Source organism: Rhinopithecus roxellana, chromosome 5, assembly GCF_007565055.1.
Source record: "Rhinopithecus roxellana isolate Shanxi Qingling chromosome 5, ASM756505v1, whole genome shotgun sequence".
Taxonomy (NCBI): Eukaryota; Metazoa; Chordata; class Mammalia; order Primates; family Cercopithecidae; genus Rhinopithecus; species Rhinopithecus roxellana.
Window position 1 is genome coordinate 23591296 of NC_044553.1, and position 25240 is coordinate 23616535.

Genomic DNA, 25240 nt, shown 5'->3' on the forward strand with positions numbered 1-25240 from the left:
ACTCATTCACGCATGAGGGTTAAACAGTGTTCTCAGACACACAGGTCTCAGAAAATAAATCATTCTGAAACTTTTGTGAAAAAACGTACTTAAGGACATATTCCAACCTAATAATTGAATAAAAATAACAGTCATAAGAACTGAAAGAATATGATGGAAAAGTAGAAACAAATGAAAGTCATAAACCTTAAGAATTTTTTCATATTTACAGGCAAAATATAGTTAAAGAATACAGTGATCATATTAAAAATAATCATTGAAAGGGGAGATTACTAAAGTAAATAATTTATCAATAATCATGCAAATTGCAAATTACTGAGAAGTCCAAAGGAGGGAGGAAAATAAAAGCAAGATGGTCTAGTGAACATACTTTGGGTTATAAATATTGTTTTATGACTGATATTAATAGGGGAGTCTGCAGGATGTGTAACTTTCTAGTCACTGGAGAGCACAAGAAATAGCAACATGTGGAAAAGTGCTCATTATTTATAAAGACTAATTTTTTTCACTAACAAATTTAGTGATTTTTTTTCCTACACGTGTAAATATTCTTTTTGATGATACCACAGAACGGAACATTTATTTAGATAAGTACCCCCTAGGGGTTTTTTTCTCTTTCTTTCTTTCTTTCGTTCGTTCGTTCGTTCCTTTATTTCTTTCCTTTCTTTTCTTTCTTTTTCTGAGACCGTGTCTGGCTCTGTAGCCCATGCCAGAGTGCAGTGGTGCAATCTTGACTCACTGCAACCTTCACTTCCCGGATTCAAGCGATTCTCCTGCTTCAGCCTCCCGAGTTGCTGTGATTACAGCCATGCACCACCACACCTGGCTAATTTTTGTATTTTTAGTAGAGATGGGGTTTCACCACATTGGTCAGGCTGGTCTTGAACTCCTGACCTCGTGATCCACCAGCCTCGGCCTCCCAAAGGCGTGAGCCACCGTGCCTAGGCTATGTAAATACCCCAGAGTTTTTAAACCAACATCGTATATTTAATGTATTAGATAATGTTGCCCAGTTGTATTTCAGAGAGTTTGTATTGTTTTCCAGTCCCACCAGCAATGAATGACAGTGCCTGTCTCCTCACATCCTAGCCAGCATGCTGCTAAAATAAAAATATCATTGTTGTCTCATTTTATCTCATTCACTAAATTTTTCATTCACACAGATTTTTCCCGCCATGAAATAAAATTTTATTTTTGCTTAAAAATGAGTTAGTGATATATTTATGTGTCAAGCATATTTTTTTTCCACAAAATAATTTAAAATCTGTCTTTCAGAATAGAACCAACTGCTAAATGCTTTCTGATTTCAGCAAATATTTTGTTTGGGGCCAAAATTATGGTCAAGTACCTTCAAAATATTTGGTAATAATGATCATCTTTCCATTTGATAAGGCGAGAGCCCTTTGGTGCAAACACTTACAAAAGTTGTGATTATGATTAGGTTTGGGTAATCATTTTGCAAATAATATTTCTGATTTTAATGTATAGTGTTCAAATTTTCATTTTCATGTGTATCTTGCCATAGGGAGGAACATAATTGTAAATTACTATGTTTTTTAGAGGTTTTCATTTTTTTTGGTAACACTTCTGTCACCACTCCACCACCACCTTCCCTCTTTTTTATAAAAGTGGAAAATCATATACAGTATAATATGACATATCAAGAAATGTCAAGAAAAACATATGGATCTCCAGTAAAAGCAGAATCTGACTACCCAGCATGGCTGGTGGAAGAAAATATAATTTAAGAATTTTTATTATCACAAGAGAATCTTTATTATCACAAGAGAATGCCAAATTGTGGGTAATTTTTGATTGTGTGTAAGTTATACCTATGAAATATAAAATATATTTTTATTAAACATCACAGATAAAACTGTACTTTGGTGGGCAGTTTGGTAATATGGATCCAAACAAGCCAATGAACAAAAATATATATACACATTGCTCTGGCAATTCTAAGATATTCCTTACGTTTTTGGGTATAATAATAATGTCAAAAAAAATCATGTGAACTGTCATTGTTGCATACTGGCTAAATAAGTTTAAGTGTATTCTTCTGAAGTGACATTATGTATCCATTAAAAACAAGGGAGAACCAACTGTAAAGTATTATATTTTTATATTACATTGATTCCATATAAGTTACACAAATGTTCCATAAACGTATAAAAGGTAAACTGAAAATTAATGAAAAAAAATCTTTGTGACTCAGGGACATTGAATAACTTTTAAACAGAACATTCAAATCACAGACCATAAGAAAAAATGTATTTAATGACACAGAAAGTAAAGATTTGAGATTAATAATAACATGCGTAAAGTGAAAGAACAGATGACAACATAAGAAAAGATATTTGTAGGGGGGCGGAGCAAGATGGCCGAATAGGAACAACTCCAGTCTCCAACTCCCAGCGCGAGCGACACAGAAGACCGGTGATTTCTGCATTTTCAACTGAGGTACTGGGGTCATCTCACTAGGGAGTGCCGGACAATCGGTGCTGGTCAGCTGCTGCAGCCTGACCAGCGAGAGCTGAAGCAGGGCGAGGCATCGCCTCACCTGGAAGCGCAAGGGGGAAGGGGATCCGTTTTCCTAGCCAGGGGAACTGAGACACACAACACCTGGAAAATCGGGTAACTCCCACCCCAATACTGCGCTGTAAGCATACAGGCATTCCAGGAGAATATATCCCACACCTGGCCGGGAGGGTCCCACGCCCACGAAGCCTCCCTCACTGCTAACACAGCAGTCTGCCGCGATCTATCCGCAAGGCAGCAGCGAGGCTGGGGGAGGGGCGCCCGCCATTGCTGAGGCTTAAGTAGGTAAACAAAGCCGCTGGGAAGCTCGAACTGGGTGGAGCTCATAGCAGCTCAAGGAAGCCTGCCTGTCTCTGTAGTCTCCACCTCTGGGGACAGCGCACAGCTGAAGACCAACAGGGGAAGTAGCGGGAGCCGGTGCAGACGCGAACGAATCTGTCTGACAGCTTTGGGGAGAGCCGCGGATCTCCCAACGCGGAGGTTGAGATCTGAGAACGGACAGACTGCCTGCTCAGGTGTGTCCCTGACCCCTGAGTAGCCTAGCTGGGAGAAATCCCCCACTAGGGGCAGTCTGACACCCCACACCTCACAGGGTGGAGTACACCCCTGAGAGGACACTTCCAAAGGAAGAATCAGACAGGTACACTCGCTGTTCAGCAATATTCTATCTTCGGCAACCTCTGCTGCTGATACCCAGGCAAACAGGGTCTGGAGTGGACCTCAGGCAATCTCCAACAGACCAACAGAGAGCCCTTCTGACTGTCAGAAGGAAAACTATCAAACAGGAAGGACACCTATACCAAAACCCCATCAGTTCGTCACCACCATCAAAGACCAGAGACAGATAAAACCACAAAGATGGGGAAGAAGCAGGGCAGAAAAGCTGGAAATTCAAAAAATAAGAGCGCATCTCCCCCTGCAAAGGAGCGCAGCCCATCACCAGCAACGGATCAAAGCTGGTCAGAGAATGACTTGGACGAGAGGAGAGAAGAAGGCTTCAGTCCATCAAACTTATCAGAGCTAAAGGAGGAATTACGTACCCAGCGCAAAGAAACTAAAAATCTTGAAAAAAGAGTGGAAGAATTGACAGCTAGACTCATTAATGCAGAGAAGATCATAAACGAAATGACAGAGATGAAAACCATGACACGAGAAATACGTGACAAATGCACAAGCTTCAGTAACCGACTCGATCAACTGGAAGAAAGAGTATCAGCGATTGAAGATCAAATGAATGAAATGAAGCGAGAAGAGAAACCAAAAGAAAAAAGAAGAAAAAGAAATGAGCAAAGCCTGCAAGAAGTATGGGATTACGTAAAAAGACCAAATCTACGTCTGATTGGGGTGCCTGAAAGTGAGGGGGAAAATGGAACCAAGTTGGAAAACACTCTTCAGGATATCATCCAGGAGAACTTCCCCAACCTACTAGGGCAGGCCAACATTCAAATTCAGGAAATACAGAGAACGCCACAAAGATACTCCTCCAGAAGAGCAACTCCAAGACACATAATTGCCAGATTCACCAAAGTTGAAATGAAGGAAAAAATCTTAAGGGCAGCCAGAGAGAAAGGTCGGGTCACCCACAAAGGGAAGCCCATCAGACTAACAGCAGATCTCTCGGCAGAAACTCTACAAGCCAGAAGAGAGTGGGGGCCAATATTCAACGTTCTTAAAGAAAAGAATTTTCAACCCAGAATTTCATATCCAGCCAAACTAAGTTTCATAAGTGAAGGAGAAATAAAATCCTTTACAGATAAGCAAATGCTTAGAGATTTTGTCACCACCAGGCCTGCCTTACAAGAGACACTGAAGGAAGCCCTAAACATGGAAGGGAACAACCGGTACCAGCCATCGCAAAAACTTGGCAAAATGTAAAGACCATCGAGGCTAGGAAGAAACTGCATCAACTAACGAGCAAAATAACCAGTTAATATCATAATGGCAGGATCAAGTTCACACATAACAATATTAACCTTAAATGTTAATGGACTAAATGCTCCAATTAAAAGACACAGACTGGCAAACTGGATAAAGAGTCAAGACCCATCAGTCTGCTGTATTCAGGAGACCCATCTCACATGCAGAGACATACATAGGCTCAAAATAAAGGGATGGAGGAAGATCTACCAAGCAAATGGAGAACAAAAAAAAGCAGGGGTTGCAATCCTAGTCTCTGATAAAACAGACTTTAAACCATCAAAGATCAAAAGAGACAAAGAAGGCCATTACATAATGGTAAAGGGATCAATTCAACAGGAAGAGCTAACTCTCCTAAATATATATGCACCCAATACAGGAGCACCCAGATTCATAAAGCAAGTCCTTAGAGACTTACAAAGAGACTTAGACTCCCATACAATAATAATGGGAGACTTCAACACTCCGCTGTCAACATTAGACAGATCAACGAGACAGAAAGTTAACAAGGATATCCAGGAATTGAACTCATCTCTGCACCAAGCGGACCTAATAGACATCTATAGAACTCTCCACCCCAAATCAACAGAATATACATTCTTCTCAGCACCACATCGCACTTATTCCAAAATTGACCACATAATTGGAAGTAAAGTACTCCTCAGCAAATGTAAAAGAACAGAAATTATAACAAACTGTCTCTCAGACCACAGTGCAATCAAACTAGAACTCAGGACTAAGAAACTCAATCAAAACCGCTCAACTACATGGAAACTGAACAACCTGCTCCTGAATGACTACTGGGTACATAACGAAATGAAAGTGGAAATAAAGATGTTCTTTGAAACCAATGAGAACAAAGATACAACATACCAGAATCTCTGGGACACATTTAAAGCAGTGTGTAGAGGGAAATTTATAGCACTAAATGCCCACAAGAGAAAGCAGGAAAGATCTAAAATTGACACTCTAACATCACAATTAAAAGAACTAGAGAGGCAAGAGCAATCACATTCAAAAGCTAGCAGAAGGCAAGAAATAACTAAGATCAGAGCAGAACTGAAGGAGATAGAGACACAAAAAACCCTCCAAAAAATCAATGAATCCAGGAGTTGGTTTTTTGAAAAGATCAACTAAATTGACAGACCGCTAGCAAGGCTAATAAAGAAAAAAAGAGAGAGGAATCAAATAGATGCAATAAAAAATGATAAAGGGGATATCACCACTGACCCCACAGATATACAAACTACCATCAGAGAATACTATAAACGCCTCTACGCAAATCAACTAGAAAATCTAGAAGAAATGGATAATTTCCTGGACACTTACACTCTCCCAAGGCTAAACCAGGAAGAAGTTGAATCCCTGAATAGACCAATAGCAGGCTCTGAAATTGAGGCAACAATTAATAGCCTACCCACCAAAAAAAGTCCAGGACCAGATGGATTCACAGCTGAATTCTACCAGAGGTACAAGGAGGAGCTGGTACCATTCCTTCTGAAACTATTCCAATCAATAGAAAAAGAGGGAATCCTCCCTAACTCATTTTACGAGGCCAACATCATCCTGATACCAAAGCCTGGCAGAGACACAACAAAAAAAGAGAATTTTAGACCAATATCCCTGATGAACATCGATGCAAAAATCCTCAATAAAATACTGGCAAACCGGATTCAGCAGCACATCAAAAAGCTTATCCACCATGATCAAGTGGGCTTCATCCCTGGGATGCAAGGCTGGTTCAACATTCGCAAATCAATAAACGTAATCCAGCATATAAACAGAACCAAAGACAAGAACCACATGATTGTCTCAATAGATGCAGAAAAGGCTTTTGACAAAATTCAACAGCCCTTCATGCTAAAAACGCTCAATAAATTCGGTATTGATGGAACGTACCTCAAAATAATAAGAGCTATTTATGACAAACCCACAGCTAATATCATACTGAATGGGCAAAAACTGGAAAAATTCCCTTTGAAAACTGGCACAAGACAGGGATGCCCTCTCTCACCACTCCTATTCAACATAGTGTTGGAAGTTCTGGCTAGGGCAATCAGGCAAGAGAAAGAAATCAAGGGTATCCAGTTAGGAAAAGAAGAAGTCAAATTGTCCCTGTTTGCAGATGACATGATTGTATATTTAGAAAACCCCATCGTCTCAGCCCAAAATCTCCTTAAGCTGATAAGCAACTTCAGCAAAGTCTCAGGATACAAAATTAATGTGCAAAAATCACAAGCATTCTTATACACCAGCAACAGACAAGCAGAGAGCCAAATCAGGAATGAACTTCCATTCACAATTGCTCAAAGAGAATAAAATACCTAGGAATCCAGCTTACAAGGGATGTAAAGGACCTCTTCAAGGAGAACTACAAACCACTGCTCAGTGAAATCAAAGAGGACACAAACAAATGGAAGAACATACCATGCTCATGGATAGGAAGAATCAATATCGTGAAAATGGCCATACTGCCCAAGGTTATTTATAGATTCAATGCCATCCCCATCAAGCTACCAATGACTTTCTTCACAGAATTGGAAAAAACTGCTTTAAAGTTCATATGGAACCAAAAAAGAGCCCGCATTGCCAAGACAATCCTAAGTCAAAAGGACAAAGCTGGAGGCGTCACGCTACCTGACTTCAAACTATACTACAAGGCTACAGTAACCAAAACAGCATGGTACTGGTACCAAAACAGAGATATAGACCAATGGAACAGAACAGAGTCCTCAGAAATAATACCGCACATCTACAGCCATCTGATCTTTGACAAACCTGAGAGAAACAAGAAATGGGGAAAGGATTCCCTATTTAATAAATGGTGCTGGGAAAATTGGCTAGCCATAAGTAGAAAGCTGAAACTGGATCCTTTCCTTACCCCTTATACGAAGATTAATTCAAGATGGATTAGAGACTTAAATGTTAGACCTAATACCATAAAAACCCTAGAAGAAAATCTAGGTAGTACCATTCAGGACATAGGCATGGGCAAGGACTTCATGTCTAAAACACCAAAAGCAACGGCAGCAAAAGCCAAAATTGACAAATGGGATCTAATTAAACTAAAGAGCTTTTGCACAGCAAAAGAAACTACCATCAGAGTGAACAGGCAACCTACAGAATGGGAGAAAATTTTTGCAACCTACTCATCTGACAAAGGGCTAATATCCAGAATCTACAAAGAACTCAAACAAATATATGAGAAAAAAACAAACAACCCCATCAAAAAGTGGGGAAAGGATATGAACAGACATTTCTCAAAAGAAGATATTCATACAGCCAACAGACACATGAAAAAATGCTCATCATCACTGGCCATCAGAGAAATGCAAATCAAAACCACAATGAGATACCATCTCACACCAGTTAGAATGGCAATCATTAAGAAGTCAGGAAACAACAGGTGTTGGAGAGGATGTGGAGAAATAGGAACACTTTTACACTGTTGGTGGGATTGTAAACTAGTTCAACCATTATGGAAAACAGTATGGCAATTCCTCAAGGATCTAGAACTAGATGTACCATATGACCCAGCCATCCCACTACTGGGTATATACCCAAAGGATTATAAATTAGTCTACTACAAAGACATATGTACACGTATGTTTATTGCGGCACTATTCACAATAGCAAAGACTTGGAATCAACCCAAATGTCCATCTGTGACAGACTGGATTAAGAAAATGTGGCACATATACACCATGGAATACTATGCAGCCATAAAAAAGGATGAGTTTGCGTCCTTTGTAGGGACATGGATGCAGCTGGAAACCATCATTCTTAGCAAACTATCACAAGAAGAGAAAACCAAACACCGCATGTTCTCACTCATAGGTGGGAACTGAACAATGAGATCACTTGGACTCGGGAAGGGGAACATCACACACTGGGGTCTATCATGGGGAGGGGGGAGGGGGGAGGAGGGAGGGATTGCATTGGGGAGTTATACATGATATAAATGATGAATTGATGGGTGCTGACGAGTTGATGGGTGCAGCACACCAACATGGCATAAGTTTACATATGTAACAAACCTGCACGTTATGCACATGTACCCTAGAACTTAAAGTATAATAAAAAAAAAAAAAAAAAAAAAAAAAAAAAAAAAAAAAGAAATTAACCTCCTCATAAAAAAAAAAAAAAAAAAAGAAAAGATATTTGTAATATTGAAAATGGACCAAAAATTACCTTAATATACAAGAAGCTCCTGCAAATCAACATAAAAAGATACCCCAAGAGGAAAATAGGCCAAAATGTGCATAGGCAATTTATCTAAGTGGAAATCTAAAACCGTACAAGTTAGAGAAATTCAGATTACAGCAACAATGACATATCCTTTTACTTATTAAATCCTCAAAATGTAGAAAGCTGGGTGAAATGTAGAAACCTAGTAGGAATGGTGACGTGAGGATATAGAGACCTTGGTGACCTGCTGGTGGGAAAACAAGCTGATGCAGCCATTTTGGAAAGCAATCTGATGGTATTTAGGTAAATTAAATACATGCGTTCTGGAAAAACCAGTGGTTTTGCTCTTAGGCATATTAACTAAAGAAAATTCTCATTGTTATTCATACAAGGACATGCATGAGTGTGTTTCTCTCAGTGTTATTTGTGGTGTGAGAAGTTCGAGGCAGTATCTGGATGCCTCTCCCTGGGATAGTGAATAGGTAAAAATGGGGTGCACCACGGAGTACCATGTAAAAACAGAAGAGAGAACATGCAGAAATAGGCATGTAAAACAAGTGTGGAGGGGACAAAGTAAGGTGTTGAATAGGATGTATAACAAATACAATCTATGTAAATTAAGAATGCATGTAAATTAAATGTTGAATATCTTGGCATGCAGCAATAGCAAATTTGCTATAGCTATCCAAATAAAATGAATGATTGTGGTTAGAGAGTAGGGGTGTGAGGAGTGGAGGGAGTAGAGATAAATGGGATTAGACACATAATTAAAGAAGATCAATGATAGTACTGTGCCAGACACTGAGGAAGATGTTTGAAGTCCCACCACCTCACAAAAAATAAATCAGTAAATTTTAAAATGAAAGGTGTATTAATCAGTTAACATGAACAATTTTAAAAGAATTTGTTTCATGAAAATTACAAGTTGCAGAAAAGAATGTGGCATGTTACTGTGCTTGATGTACATACAGTTGAGTATGTATACATGTGGATACATGTACAGTACATATCTATCACATGAATATGAATACATTCATATAAATATATGAACATATATGCAATGCATGTATATACAGACATGCATATATACATATACATATAATTTAGAATTATGAATTTTTTTTTACTGTCATTACATATTGCATTTTTTTTTTTTTTTTTGAGACAGAGTCTCGCTCTGTTGCCCAGGCTGGAGTGCAGTGGTGCTGTCTGGGCTCACTGCAACTTCTGCCTCCCAGGTTCAAGCAATTCTCCCACTTCACCCTCCTGAGTAACTGGGATCACAGGCACATGCCACCACGCCCTGCTAATTTTTTGTATTTTTAGTAGAGACGGGGTCTCACCATGTTGGCCAGGCTGGTCTTGAACTCCTGACCTCAAGTGATCCACCTGCCTTGGCCTCCCAAAGTGCTGGGATTACAGGCATGAGCCACTGCCCCAGCCCACACTTTGCATTTTTTAAAAAATAATGAACACATAGCAAATAATGGGAGTTTTCAAAATATTTCAAAAGCATTGTTTTTGTCTACGAAGTCAGATGAGATCAGGAGCCTTCAGACTGGTATGGTCATAGATGAAAGCATTGTTTTCTATAAGAATCATTTCAATAGTACTTTAGTTGACTTTAAAATCATACTTACAATGTTTAGAAGTAATCGGAATGACAGTTTGGTGAGTGAATTGAAGTGGAATTTTGCCAAATACATTTTATATACTTTTTCTTAGTTTTTGTAATTAAAGTTATCATTTCACACTAAAAGCAGCATCGTTCTCCAGTTCATTTTTCTTTCTTAAAGGGTTTTTGTTTTCTTTAAGCATAACTTAAACTCATAAAAGTCCTCAAATCATAAGCGTTATATTGGCAAATTTTCACAAAAATCACCCTTGTAACCATCACCCAGATCAAGATATTCCCAGTGTCAAGAGTACTTACCGTTCCCACTCTAAACTTCTAAAACCACAGAAAATGTCTAAAACCAAACTTCTGAAACAGTAGATTAGTTTTTCCCTTAACAGATATTATTGGAGTCATATGGTTGGTATTCTTTCATGTCTGCTTTTTTTTATATAGCATTATATTCACGAGATTCATCCACTAAACAAGATGTGCAGCAGCTTTTCATGTTCCCATTGCTGTATAGTGTTCCACTGTAGGAATATTTCATAATTTACTTGCCCTTCCTATTGGTGGGCTTTTGGATGGTTTTCAGTCTGGGATTTTTATGAATAATGTTTCCATGACATTCTTAAACATGCCTTTTGGTGCATATTTGTATGCATTTCTCATTTTTATTCCTCATGTTGGTTATCGTGTCTTTCTTTTATTCTTGATCAATCTTGTCAGGATTTCATTAATTTTAATGCTGTTTTCAAATATGCAACAAACAACTGGGTGGTTTGATTCTCTCTCTTCTATGTTTGTTGTGTTATTTCACTTGTTAATACTCATTATCATTATTCCCTGCCTTCTACTGTCCTTGGCTCAATATTCTACTATATTTCTAACTTCTTGTGATGTATTTGAAGATTTAAAAAAAAAAAAAATTCAGGCTTTCTTCTTTTCTAAAATCTGTAGGTCAGGCCAAATTTTTTCCTCTCAGTGTAATGTAAGCTTCATCACACAAGTTTGGGAATGTCATATATTCATTGCCGTTTAGTTAAATAGATTTTAAAATTATATTGTTGGCAGAGCATGGTGGCTCATGCCTTTAATCCCAGCACTTTGGGAAGCCGAGGCGGGTGGATCACCTGAGGTCAGGAGTTCAAAACCAGCCTGTCCAACATGGTGAAACCTCGTCTCTAGTAAATATAAAAAAAATTAACTGGGCATGGTGGCAGGGGCCTGTAATCCAGCTACTCAAGAGGTTGAGACAGGATAATCACTTGAACCCGGTAGGCAGATGTTGCAGTCAGCTGAGAACTTGCCATTGCACTCTAGCCTTACCAACAAAAACAAAACTCCATCTCAAAAAAAAAAAAAAAAATTATGCTGTGTGTGTTTAAATCCACTTGTTCTTGAAAAATGTTTTGCTTCATTTACAAATGAATGGGCGTTATTTAAGGTGACTCTTTACAAAATTGACTTCTAGTTTAATTCCACCACAGTTAGAAATATACCATGAATGATTTCAAAGCTTTGATAATTTTTGAGATTTTCTTTCTAGTCGACCCTATGGTCAATTTTGGTAAAAATTTAGCATACACTTGAAAAGAATGTGAATAGAAGGCAAGTGTTACATACAATGTTCTCTGTCTATATCAATTAGGACAAGTTGGCTAATCATGTTCAAATTTTCTATATCTTTACTGACTTTGTCATGTTGTACTATTAGAACTAGAGAGAGATGCTTTAAAATGTATTTCTCCTCTTTGTGCTGTCATTTCAGGCACACTAAGTAGAGACTACACCATTATATGCATACACATTTTTAATTTTTTTAATAGATCTATTTTCTTAACATCATGAAATATCCTTATCTATAGTTATGTTTAGCTGTTAAAATCTTCTAACATTATTTACACCAGTTTTCTTTTATTTTCTTATGTTTTCTTATATTTAATGCATGTTTCGGGTAAACAACATACAGCATTTTTTCCCTAAGGTTTAACGAACATCTTTCATTTGGAACGTTTATTATTAATATTGCGGTTAATATTAATATTGTTTAATTTTGCGGTTAATATTAATATTGTTTCACTGTATACTTATGTCTTATTATTTATCTGCTCAATTTTTCTCTCCATTTTATCTATTTTTGCCTTCTTTTATATTATTTTTAATATTACATGTTCCCTCTGTTAGCTATTTCTCGTATATTATTTTATTATTTTGTTCATGATTACTTATACATAGCAACATGCATTCTTAATAAAAAATAGTACTTTTAACAACTTTTGGACCACTCAAGGAACTTAGAATTCTTCAACTTAATGTACACATTTTGTGTACATTATAGATGTTGTCTTATAGATGACATGTATTTAAATAAGGCCTATATTTAGAATCTACCAAGACATTATTATAGTCCATAGTCATTTTTATTGAATCACAAAGTACTATTTTTCCCTGCGTTTCAATGCTTCCATCTAGACTCATTTTTCTTCTGTCTGAAGAACTTTATACCTTTTTTTTTTCTTTTTAGATGGATTCTCACTCTGTTGCACAGACTGGAGTGCAGTCATGTGATCTCAACTCACTGCAACCTTTGCCCCCTGGGTTCAAGTGATTCTCCTGCCTCAGCCTCCCTAGTAGCTGGGATTACAGGTGCTCAACACCACACCTGGCTAATTTTTGTATTTTTAGTAGAGTCAGCATGTCACCCTGTTGGCCAGACTGGTCTCAAACTCCTGACCTCAGGTGATCCACCAGCCTCACCCTCCCAAAGTGCGGGGATTACAGGTGTGAGGTACCGTGCCCAGCCTGTACTTCTTTTAGTGCAGACATGCTGGCAATGAATTTTCTCTTTTTGCTTGAGGTGTCTCTGTTTTGTTTTCATTCATGAAGTATGTATTCACTGAAGTAAATACTATACAATTCTATGTTGGCTCTAGAAATATTGTTTTGGCGTTTCAAAAATCTGAGTCCATTATTGTATGCATATTGTTGTTTTATTGAGAGGTCTGTTGCTTCTTTAAAGATGTCTATCCTTTCTCTGACTTCTCCTAAGTTTATTCATTTGCTCTTGATTTTCAGAAGTTATGATGTACACATGTGTTATTTCTTTGTATTTATCATGTCTGGGGTTGATTTATTTAATCACATTTGACAAATCCTTAGTATCTCTTCAATTATGGTTTCTGTCTCATTCTCTCTTGGTTCTCTTCTCACTTCTAATTGAAGTGCTTCTGCCACTTCAGTTGCATATGGATTAAACATATTTACTGTGCTCTATATCTTTCTCATACTATTTTTGTTGTATTTTGTATTTTTCATTCTTTTTCTTTTTTGTTCTCCATCTGGATATTTTCTTTTAACCAATCCTCTGGTTCACTAATCTTTTCTTCAGCTGTACCATCATTTGAGTTTTTAATTCTAGTTATCTTACTCTTAACTTACAACATTTCTCCTGATTATTTCTTCATCTAAATTTCATTTAACATTTTAATCTAATATCTTGATGATATTGATCTTGAATGTATTAACTGTTAAAAATAGTTGTGTTAAAATTCATGACTGCTAACTCCAATATCAGAATTTTCTAAGGTCTGTTTTTATTGTACGTTTATTCTGTTGGGTTTTAGTGAGTTCTTTCCTTGTGTACCTAATACATTTTTAAAAACTGAATGTTTGACATCATGCACAAAAAACATGGAGACAATTTAAAGCTCTGAAAAGTATTATGTTCTTTCTGTGAGGTGTTATCTTCTTTATTTTGCATTGCAAGCATTTGGAAAAGGGAATAATACTTTCGTTAATTAATGCATCAATTGTGTGTTTAAAGCTAGGTTAAGATCTTTGAAAGAAGTTTTAGTTGCTGTCTATTGCTAGGGTTTATGTTTTTCCAGATCCCAGTTGAGAACCCTTGGTATTTATCAGGGGCCCTTTACCTTCTGGTCTCCAATATTGTCACCCCAGCTACAAAAGACTGTGGAAGCTTGGCTCTGCTTCTCAGCTTCTCAGTTGTCACTTTCTTTTCTGCTTATCAACTGTTTTTGGGAAATCAGAAATTGCCTCTAGGAGAAAAGTGATGTCAAATGAGAGCTTAATTTCTCTCTGCTTCCCTTATCTCTGGAATCTTAGCCTCTTTGGCTTTGCTGCTTAAATAGCTGTTGGGTGCTTGTGTGTGTGTGTGTGTGTGTGTGTGTGTGTGTGTGTGTGTGTGTGAGAGAGAGAGAGAGAGAGAGAGAGATCCACTCTGATGTAATTTGTTTTTTGCACCTGAATTCTTTAGTCATATGTGTGTTGCTTCTCAGACCATCACTGGATTAAAAAAAAATCTTTGACTAAGTATATGGGCATATTTTTGCCATTTTTCCAATTATTTCACTTAAAAATCTAAATCAAAATTTCATTTCATAGAGAACCGTTAAAATATATGTATCCAATTTTTGAGAGTTGCCTGTAGTTTTAATTAAGCCTCAGAAACACTTCAAAATAATTTCTTTCAAGAGTGTAATTCACAAAGTAAGAAATATTGGTCAGAAAGATTTTTTAAAATGAAATATTGTACCTAATGAATAATTAATATATTCTGTTAAGTCAAAAAATCAGTAGGTATTACCAATAAAATTTTGCAGTACATTGGTGATGTTACCATTTGCAGCTATATTAAAATAGTATTTGTCATTGAAATATTAACTTTTATTCGGATTTTAAAGAGATTTTCCCAAACTATGAGGACATTATTGGTACTTAGATTTGTTACATAAAAGTTTGCTTAACTACGGTAAGCTATTGGAATGTCTATGGAGTCCCACCCTAAATGTATTATCCCTTCTTTTGGGTATAAGATTTTAAATCTTTGAGTTTATGAGAAAACAATATTAAATCTGAACTTGATTTAGTCTAACACTTTTTTTTTGTGAAAGTAATTTACAAGTAAATACAAAGTAAAAAGAAAAATTCAAAAGTTAATTTGACTGTGCTAAACATGCATTTGTTATTTTCCAACAATGCGGTTTTGTCATTGGTGATGATGGTGTTTTTTGGCAGTGTCACTAAACTTGAATAGCAAGAAAAGTGAATGAGCAGATAATTCTGTCTTAAAAATAAAATGTTTTAGCTATTGGCAGATGTCAAGACAACCTGAGACTTAATGAATACTAAGCTGCATGCCTGCCATCCTTATCTGTCTCCAGCACAGTTGACAAAACAAGGTAGTCTTGATGTCAAAACAGATTGGGAAGGAAGAAAGACAGACAGAAAGTTGGGCAGAATTAAGAAGTCTTGCTTTTTCACTTCAAGTTTTCTTTAAAAAATTCTAATTCATCTCCTAAACAAACTCTTATTTGCACCCAAAATAAAGCATTTACTAACTCACAGGAAATTAATCAGAAAGCATTCTGTAGCAGTAGATAAAATCCTATTGACCTACTTGTTTATGGAAACCGTGGGTCTTTGTAATCTGTGTTTGAAAGCCCGTTCTGCCTATGGAAATGGTGATCCTCATTTTCCTTTATGAACGCATGCTTCCTTTCACTTCCTCTTCTCTCATATTTGTTTCTAGTTTTTTTTTTTTTTTTTTCTTTTTTTTCTTTTCCCTTGGGACTCATTACATGTTGGGATCACCCAGGTTCCGTCCTTGGTTTATTCTTCTACTCTATCTCATAGGTGAAAATGGTTTTCATGATAACCTGTACAGGCTACTTATACACAGTCTACATCCTGTTTGAGTACCAGACTCACAAATTAAATTGTACAGTAATCATTTTCTGTCTGTTTCAGTGAGTAGCTTAGACTCATCTACTGAAGCTAGAAAACTGAGAGTCATAATTGTTCTTGAATCTAAACCCTTCTCTCAGTGCCTGCCTCTTGAGTAGATTTTCTGCTTCTATTCTTTACTTCTTTACTTTCTTCATAAAGAAACTGAAATGAAATGACGTAAGTGCATATTTATGTCTCTTCCTATCTTAAGGTACTTCACCTGCTCATCACCCACAGGATAAAGTGCAAATCCCCTCACAAAAGAGGTAGTGGTGGATCATGATCTGATCCACCACTACCTCTCCAACCATCTCTCTCAATTCTTTCAACAGATGTTTACTGAAGGCTTCTTACGAGCTATTGTGAGCAAAGGCTAGCATGATCCCCTCTTTGGGCAGCTTAGGTTCTGTTGGCAGAGAGATGTATTAAATAAATAAAAACACAATTATAAATCAAGATAAATAAAATGCAAAGATATGTCATGAAGAAATCTAACCTAGTCTGGGGAGTTAGAGAAGGCATCTGATCTGATATCCTAAGGAGGGATAGGTGTTATTAAGGAGGAGAAGAAACGGAAATGGGAGGCAGAGTGAGCATTTAAGATTTGGGCACAGTATTTGCAAGGCCTCTGTTATGGGAATGCCTTATGTTTAAAGAACTGAAAGGAGGCTGGTGTGGCCGGAATAGAGAGGAAGATGGAATATGAAGACATAAAGAGGTAAATAAGGACAAGACCTTTACCTGGACCTCATAGGCTCAGTTAAATATATGGTGCTTTACTTAAGGGCAACAAGAATCCTATGAAATCTTTTAGTGCTATAAAAATAACATGATATATTTGAATTTTGGAAAAAAAAAGGCCCACTGGTAACAATGTGAACAATGTGGAGTAAAAACTGGAAAGGGAAATACTCTGCACATTGTTGATGGAAATAAAACATTGTAAAGCCACTCTTGAAGAGATGGCAGTGCCTTAAATTTACCTTATGACCAGAAATTTCACTCCTAGGTATCTAAGCAAAAGAAATAAAAACATATGTCTACACAAAAACTTGTATGTCAATGCCTGTCATGTTATTATTCATAATAACCAAAAGTAGAAACAACGCAAATGTTCATCAACAGGTGAATGGATAAAATATGATATATCCATACAATGGTATGCTATTCTACCCGAAAAAAGAATAAAGTACTTATACGTACTACAACATGGATGAACCTCAAAAACACCATACTAAGGAAGCCAGACACAAAATACTACTTATTATATGAGTTCATGTGTATAAAGCATCCAGAAAGGCGACTCTATGGAGACGCAGAGTCTATTAGTGTTTGCCAGGGGATGGAGGTTGGAGGAGGGAATGGGAAGTTACTGCTAATGGACAAAAAAATGTTTTTGGACTGATGAAAATATTCTAAAATTGTGTTGTGATGACGGCTGCACATACTTTAAATTTACTAAAAAAAATCAGTGACTTGTATACTCAAAATAAATGAGTTTTATGATATGTACAATATCCTTCAGTGAAATCATTGAATGAATAAACAAATAAGGAAACAAATAGAGAAATAAAATGTGGATGTGCAAAAAGTAGTTAGGAGGCCCTGTGATAGCCTAGGTAAAAGGTGAAGGTTGAGTCCAGGGTGGTGGCCTAGATGTAAAGAAGGAAATAAGTTTGAGAAATATTTAGGAATTAAAGTCAACAGGAACTGGGAATAGACTGGACATGGGAACTTTGGTTTGCCTGCTCTCTTCTAGAAATGCTAAACTGCTGTAAGTATTTGAACGCTCCATGCTCCTTCTCACCTTTCTCTCTGTCTGTATTGCTGTGTTCCCCGGGAGTGGCTTTCACATCATCATCAACCTGATGCACACCTGATTCCATTAGAGACTCAAATCTAGTATCATCTGCCCTTTAGAACCTTCCCTGACCCACCCTACCACTATTGTGTTCCCACAGCACCTCCTGTGCATTTCTATATTAGCATTTTATTGTACACCATTGTTTACATGACTATCTCTTCACCTTGATCGCTGTTGTCAAACACCTGATACTTGGGTCTTCACTTCCATCAGAGCATCCCAGCCAGACATGGCCAATTGATCACAGCACTCTCCTGCTGGGCACTGAGGATACTGTGGATATCACGGTACTCAGGATGCTTCTCAAAACAGTACCACAGACAGCCTCTTGTAACCAATTGGCTTTGATACATCCATAAAGTCTGCTTCTGACTGTGACATTCTTGATGCCATGCATATCTTATGTGTCCTCTGCACCTTGTACAGAAAATGGATACAATAAACTGATGAAAACCCTTTCAGGAAGATGCTTCCAAATATTTCTATACTTGATATGCAATGCAAGTTATTCCTACCTACTATATATTTTGTATGGCAATGGCTTCTGATTTTTGCCCTCAGCTAGAAATTTGCTGAATATCATAACTTTTTCCCATCTTTTCTTCTACATCCTGTGTTTTGTTAAGTGTAGGCACAGTCCATAGTATTCCATCATAAACTACCAGACTACAGTCCACAATGGGCCTTGGGCTTTGCACAGTAGTTTTTATATTTTAGACATTATGTCTTTGAGAGCTAAAGCTTCCTAAGTCAGGCATCAAGATAATGATTTAGTGATTTATTCCTTTGAACCAGCTACTTTGGTGACTCATTTTTCTCCCTAACCCATGCTATTATACACTAATCCATGCATAACTTCCCTTTAATACAGATGACACAGACTGTTTACTTAGGATGGTTTTGCAATATGCACACTAACAAAGACTTTGTGAGCAGGAAGAATACCAGTTATTCAACCAACTTTAAGAAAACAGCTGAGTGGTAGACCAGCTTAGCAGGGTGTTAAACATCCATTAATAATGGCAGGGTGACAAACTTGAAGGTTTTGATTTTAGTTCACATAAGCACTCCAAATTCAAGGCTCAGCCCACTGTATTTCAGGATTTTTGTTAGAGAAAACTTGAACATACAGGATGTCCAACTACAAGAATGTTATAAAGCAGATCTTTTCACAATAGCTTCTATGATACTACTATGCTGTAATACATATTACATGTTGGGTAGAAATATAAGACACTTTCATTCTTCTCATTTCTTGTACTAGACATCAAGTGCAGAAAAATTATCAGGGTGAACTGTTTGACAAGGCAAAGAATGAGGTGATGCCTTAAGATAAATGTCTCTATGACTGACACAAAAGAGTTTGGACAATTGAATGGTGTAAGCATCACTCAGAAAACTGACTCATCCACAGCAACACTGGGCAAATGAGGCTGCAGGTAGATGCACTAGAATAGAGTAACTTTTTTTTTTTTTTGAGACGGAGTTTTGGAGTTTTGCTCTTGTTGCCCAGGCTGGAGTACAATGGCGTGATGTCAGCTCACAGCAACATCCACCTCCCAGGTTCAAGCGATTCGCCTGCTTCATCCTCCCTAGTAGCTGGGATTACAGGCATGCACCACCACGCCCAGCTAATTTGGTATTTTTAGTAGAGACGGGGTTGATCAGGCTGGTCTCAAACTCCCGACCTCAGGTGATCTGCCCGCCTCGGCCTCCCAAGATGCTGGGATTACAGGCATGAGCCACTGCTCCTGGCAGAGTAACCCTTATTTTATCTTCCTTTTTCTGGTATCTTTCTAAATCCTTCCCAGCCCTTCTCCACTATGCATAGCTAATCATGCTGCATGAAAGCTGTCTGTTCTTCCTCTAAAACACATTTTCACCCCTTAGCTTAAGCCAAGGCATCATTTCCTTCAGGAAGCCTTCACATCTGGCCTATGAGATGGGTTTCTGCAAATCCTGAGACTTCCCTTCTGTACTTCTTTCCTTCTCCTGTTATAACATGTATGTATCTTAAATTATTAGAATTACTTGCTTACTTGTCCAATTTCCCCAATAAGACTGTAAGCTCAAAAGGCTGGTATTATGCCTACCCTTCCTCCTTTGAGAAACCTCGCTAACACACTACCTGCTTTTAAGTAGCTGTTTCATAAATATTAATTAAATAAATAAGTTGCATTATATAAAATTGTACCTTAAATATTTGATTTAGCATGTTCATCTGCAATGATTAAGGAGGTAGTTAAGGCAGCAGTTAATTTTTAATAATTCACCAATACTTAGGTGAATAGGTTTAGACAGTTTTAAAATATCTTAGTTGAGTAGGGGGTAGGGGTCGGTTAATGCACGCCCAAGACACATAAGGTTTACAAAGGACTTTGCATAAATAAGTAATTTATTTTATAATTATTGCTTGTATTGTTGCTCCCCAAATCTCCACCAACGTAGGCCGAAAGACCTTCAAGATAATTCAAATTAAGAAGAATTAAAATTATGAACCAAGAAAGGCAGAAGAAGGGAAGTATGTAAAAATGTACTTGTTCAGGCTTGCTACTATTTCCTGGAGTCAATCTTGGTTTAAAACATAATAAGCAGACCCTGGCTTGTCATACCTACTTTCTCCCAGGGGTTTGAGACTGTAATAAAAGCATTTTAACTCAGTAGTAACTGGATTACAGTAATGCAAGAACCTGCCACCTTGGGACCTCCTGCTTGTGTCTCGACCTGAATAAATGTGCATGGAAATTGTTTTAAACTGATGGCTGTGCAAGATCACAAGTTATAGTAATGTTGACAGTCTCAGCTTGGAACCTGGCAAAATAGCAAAAAAAAAAAAAAAAAAAAAAAAAGTAGAACAGGGATTGAAAACAGCTCATTTGCTGGCATCAAAGCAATGCTCAGAGGTTTAGATGTACAACCTTTGCAGGTCAATGGTGACAATATTTGCAAAGTGCCACCAGCATCTCCGCTGCAAATTGAAGCAACTTAATACAAATCCTTGCTGCAAATCTGAAGCAACTTGATTTCTTTTCCAGCTTTTAGTACTCATAAGAAGCCATAAGGAGAAGTTTCTCAGACTTAAAGTGTGCGAAACGATACTAAATCTTCCATCTCCTGGAGGCTGGATAGGAAATGAAAAGGTATAGTTGTCACATTCTGTCACAGCTGAATATCATGGAAATAATCCAATCAGTTTGTTCCCTTCAAAAGTAGCCGGTGTTTCATTGTGAGTTCTGCCTTCATTATTTCACAGGTTTATTGTAGTCTGTCACAGAGGCAAAACATCTGTTGGCAAAGACAAGGAAGGATAAGGAGATCCTCCATCTTCCTTATGAACATTCAAAGAAATTCTGGTGAATTTACTGCTGGTGAAAAGTGGCAGCTTGTCAGTTTCCAAGATCCCAGTTTTGGGGAGGCACCAAACAGTACTGGACGAAGAGCAAACAAATTGTGCATATTCTACACAGTGTAACTGCATCTTAGTGTCAAATTCAGCAAAGTGGATATAGAAGGGATGATTCAGAAAGAACTTAAAATCGGCATTTTTGTTCCTCGTAAGTCAGTACAATCATGTAAGTCCAGATCTGCTTATTATAAAGCCAAGTTGTTTCCCCAAAGAGATTCACCTGGAGTCTAACTTTTCATAGAATGTTATTTGGGTCCATAGAACCAGGCAAAATTGCTCAAATTATAAACCTATTTCAGCGAGAATTTAAAAATATCATGTGGTTCTGTTTCCATCTTTCAAGCAAAATAGATAGTAGGGTCTCCATTTTACAGAATAGGTAAGTGGGGTTCAGAGATCAGATGAGTTTTACACATGGCACATGGTGCAGTGATTCTATTCTAATCTATTTTATTTATTGTGGAGACAGGGTTTTGCTCTGTGCCTAGGCTGGAATGGAGTGGCAGTGTCATGGCTTATTGAGACTCCCCCTCCTGGACTCAAGCTATCCTCCTGCCTCAGTCTCCAGAGTAACTGGGCTTACAGGCACATGCCACTATACCCAACTAATTTTTTTTCTCTTTTCTTTTCCTTCCTTTTTTTTCTTTTCTTTTCTCTTTTTTTTTTTCTTTTCTTTCAGAAACCAGATCTTGCTATGTTGCCTGGGCTGGTCTTGAACTCCCAGGCTCAAATCATCCACCCACCTCGGCCTCCCAAAGTGCTGGGATTACAGGCATGAACTACATTGCCCGGTGCCATGATTCTAAATTGTAGATCAGGAGGATATCTCACTCATAGCTCCAAGAACCAGTACCCAGGAGAACATCTGGCACAGAGATGTTTCACTTTGCTTGTACTTGTTGGCTCTTACTAGATCAATAACCAGCATGAAAACCCCCTTCCCACAACCCTTTGAAAAGGGAGTGTCATTGTCTACAACTACTTGGAGTATTCACTGACGTGTGTATGAGTTTGTATCTTTCTCCTTGTGGGAAGACTGTGAGACTGTCAGAATCTACACTTTATCCCCACTTTAGAGAGTCTGGATTTTTAACTAGTTTTGTCACATACTGGCATAGCTTGATTTTAAATTTTCTTTAATTTTCAAATCGGGATCAAAAATCCGTAAAGTAATTAATGTCAGGTTAAGAAGGCACACTCTGCTTTTCTTTAATTTTCAAACAGAAGTCATAGCTTACTTTTGACTGAAAGGAAAAAAAAAAAAAAAAAAAAAAAAAAAAACAAACAGAAAACAACCCTAGATGTATATTATTTCTATCCTCTTTTTATTTCTGTTTGGTCATTTTGGTGTGTATATGTGTGTGTGTGTGTGTGTGTGTGTGTGTGTGTGTGTTGTCTTCATTGTTTTTTTTTTTTTTCATTTTTTAATACCTTGTACACCATATCTGTCTTCTGTTCTGTATAGAAACCAGAGGCTATGACATTAGCAAACCTTTAAGTTGGATGCAAGGCACTAATTCTCAAAGCTTCCCAAATATGCCAAGAACGGGCAACTATTTCAACATCATATAATGGATGCAGGCAACTGGTATATTTAGTATCGAAGGAACAGCTTTTCCTTTTATTTCTGTTTTTTTTTTTTTCTTTTCCCTCAGTAGAAGCCAAAATTTTATTATAAAACCACAGATAAGTATATCAACTGCTAGGAGGCTGGCACAGCAGAATACAAGGAAATAAGAGATAACGGAATTTGGTCAAATACAAAAAGTACTGTGGAATTTAAACCAAATGACAGGAGATAAGGCTTTCTCTGAGTTTCTATTAAAAATGTAATAAATAAGAGATCCAAAAAAATTCTTTCCAGGCCTAGCACTTTTGTTCCTATATTACTCATCATAAATGTATGGTATCATCATCAATGCAGGGATTCTATTCAGAGTTGCAAAAATACACTTTCCTGAAGTCGTGTCAAAGATATGACAGCTTCAGATGGATGTCCTGTGAGTCTTTCAGTAAAGTTCATCATTTGAATAAATAGACTTTATTTACACACTTAAGGATAATTCTCTAAGGATCCCAAGATACTGTGAGTAATGGATCTTACTGATATTTCATGTGCTGCTGTTGAATTTAAATTGACCTAAATCAGATAAAGTGAACTCCCTGCCACCTCCCCCCGCAATGAATTTGCATAGATTTATGTAGACCATCTCAGTGCCTTTGGCTCTTCTGACCCCAGAGAAGGGACAGAGATTGAGATCTGGACAAAAAGGGACTCTAGTGGTTCCCTAGGATGACAGCACTTCTGGGACCTGCAACTTGAGTGTGATCTGTGGCCTCAGGTGAAGTGGACCATGGTGTCTGCTCCATCTCTAGAGGGCAATAGCCCTGAGTCATAAAAAGTATTCCTGCATAATATGGTACATCTGTCAGCCTCAGCATCCCTCAAGCTCAGTTTATATCTATCTTGGGATGGTTCACAGAAGGAAAAGATCACCCCTTTTGGCTAGTAGGTTTTCAAGCCATTTTATTTTACTCTATCTTTTGTTCTTATGTGATATGCGTATATATACCTTTCATCTGGTTGAATTTATGTTTTAAGACATTTATAGATAATTTTAGAGCATCATGTTATGTATTTCAGTAGACTGAAAAAAAACCAAGCCTTATATAATTCTTTATTCTAGGGTGTCTTCCAGCTTGGGGGATGGAGGTACAATGTTATCAACTTTCAGGAATAATTTCTATTGAATGTGGCAACAGATAGGTATAGTAAATTATGTGCCATAAATAGTCTGCTAATGGCCCTGGGTATCAAGTCATGAGTGAGTATAGCTATCAATAAGCAAATCCAGAGTCCTTCAGGAATAGGTTATGTGAATACTTGTGACATATATAATGTCATAATTCAAAAATCAGTTCAAGTTTTGAATATTTTATAGTATTATATCTTAGGTTTTCTGGGACTAGGAAGATGTTGGTCTTCAAAAGATATTGAGGAACCAGGCTTATGTGGAACATGAAAGATGAAGACCAAATCTCCACAAATTAACTATTAAAATGCTTAGAGAGTCATTACTTCTGGAAATTCTAACTCTAATCACTTAAAAAAGTTAGTCACTTTTAAAGCTATCTAGTTTTCTTTCTGAAAACAGTTTAAGATTTGGTATAAATAGAACATTTCTACTCACTTATAAACAGGATTCTCATAAATCTCTGTGGCTTCTGTACTATGACCCAGAATAAGAAATGAATGTGAGGTTGGATAAAGACTGAACATCTTGCTCTCCCTGTTTCTTACTACTTAAGTGAAAAATCTTCCTCAGAATTATCTCTGAATAGTCCCATGGAATTTCTTCTTATCTCATGCAAAAATATTGAATTAATGAGTAACTTCAATTAAATGAATTAAATTAGTGTATGTAAGGTATCTAGGATAGCATCCGTCACAAGGTGCTGTGTAAGTGCCAATTATCATACTTAGTGTTAATTTTTTATTTTTATTTCTCAATTCAGATTTCTAGATTAAAATACAATTAGTAGGGTCATGTAATTTGTCAGGGCCTCTTAGCAAAATGAAATTTATAAAACCTTAAACTGTTGGCAGGATATGGACAGAAGTCTTTACTCTCTTTACATAAAATTTGACCACTAATGTTAAATTTTAAAAATAATTTGTATGTTTTATGTATTCATAACTGTATATGAGAAACATTTTTCTGGCCGGGCACGGTGGCTCAAGCCTGTAATCCCAGCACTTTGGGAGGCCGAGACAGGCGGATCTCGAGGTCAGGAGATCGAGACCATCCTGGCTAACACGGTGAAACCCCGTCTCTACTAAAAAATACAAAAAACTAGCCGGGCGAGGTGGCTGGCGCCTGTAGTCCCAGCTACTCGGGAGGCTGAGGCAGGAGAATGGCGTAAACCCGGGAGGCGGAGCTTGTAGTGAGCTGAGATCCGGCCA